Below are 1,387 nucleotides of genomic sequence, written 5' to 3' on the forward strand. Positions count from 1 at the left end.
CGTAAAAGCATGAACATTCTTTCCTCTATCAAGAACACTGCGTGCATTCAGATTGGACAGATGTTTTTAGCTCAGTGAGAAGCACTTTTAAGTCTATACTTAGAAGACAATCATAGAAAATTCATAATTTTGAGCTTGTGACTGTGGTAATAGCAATCATGGTTTATCATAGCTAGATCAATAGCTGATCAGAACTTCATTGATTAATGTTAAACTCTGAACTTTTAGGTCTTAATATAACAATACCATAGAGAAGGAAGCAATCTGAAGCATCTTTCATTTTTATATACACCTTAAATCACTTTCTTATACCTGTACAAATTGCATTTACACATCTTTAATCACTTCCTTAGATCTTTCTTTTTATTTTTTATTTTTATTTTTGAAAATGTTAGCATTTAATTAACCACTGGACTGGCTTTTAAGGCACCAGAACACAGACACCTCCAAAACCCAAAATCTTCTCTTCAGCTCTTCTGCTCAAGAATGTGGCCCTCACGATGACAGGCAGCTTTGGGAGCTTTCCCTTCTCCAGAACTCTGTGGTAGCCTGATCACACAACATCAGTGATGGGAGCAGCTCCAGGCTTGGTTTTTGCTGCACTGACCCGTGCCTGCTCGCTGACCAACGTCCACAGTTTATCCAGGCTGACAGTTGGGCAGAAGCTCTGGTTCCTCTTCAGGTGGTAATGCCTCACACCAACTTTCCCTGAGTAACCTGGATGACTTTGGTGGAAGTTCATCCTGAGGTGATGCATGCCTCCAGTGTTCCTTTGGCCTCCTAGGTGCTCACAGTGTTTTCCGGATGCAACCATGGCCATGGCTCAGGTGGCCCTGGAGTTTCCAGGTCTTCCTCAGTCTGGATGGCATGGCGGTTACAGAAAGGAAAGAGGCTCCTTGGACCTTTATAAACTTCATTTAAAACACCTTTTTTGGCCTTTAAGTCACATTCACAGATCTCAGCACACTTTAAGATCATTGCAACTTACTTAACCTTTCATATCCTTAGAACATACATACACTTTACATTTTTGTCCATTGAATTAGACACAAGACACAGGTGGTTGGTTACTGTGAGTAATCATTGCAGAACAAATTCTTTTACATAAAGGAATAGTAAAAAGTTACATTGAGATCTTTTGTGTGATTTTTTTTCTCTTCTTAGAACCTGGTCACAATGTGATCAGTGTCCAGCCCTAGTAGCAGCTCTAGGAGAGAGTCCATGACTTTGACACATGAAGAGAACTGGGAAGCCCCTGAAGCCTGCGCTGTTGCTGCTGTCAACCTGATAAAGCTCTCCCTAGTCCACACCAGCAGGGACCTGGGGAGGATGGATTTCTCCTGAGTAAGCAGGAAGCACAGACCAAGCAGCTTCCAAATCTATTAAA

General features: G+C 41.7%; 1 pseudogene; it reads right to left on the bottom strand.

The window, feature by feature from the left end:
- Positions 1–421: 421 nt before the first annotated feature.
- LOC110314996 lies at positions 422–869 on the bottom strand (annotated as a pseudogene).
- Between the last annotated feature and the right edge of the window lie 518 nt (positions 870–1,387).

This window comes from Mus pahari, unplaced genomic scaffold (genome assembly GCF_900095145.1).
Source record: "Mus pahari unplaced genomic scaffold, PAHARI_EIJ_v1.1 scaffold_12816_1, whole genome shotgun sequence".
Lineage (NCBI taxonomy): Eukaryota > Metazoa > Chordata > Mammalia > Rodentia > Muridae > Mus > Mus pahari.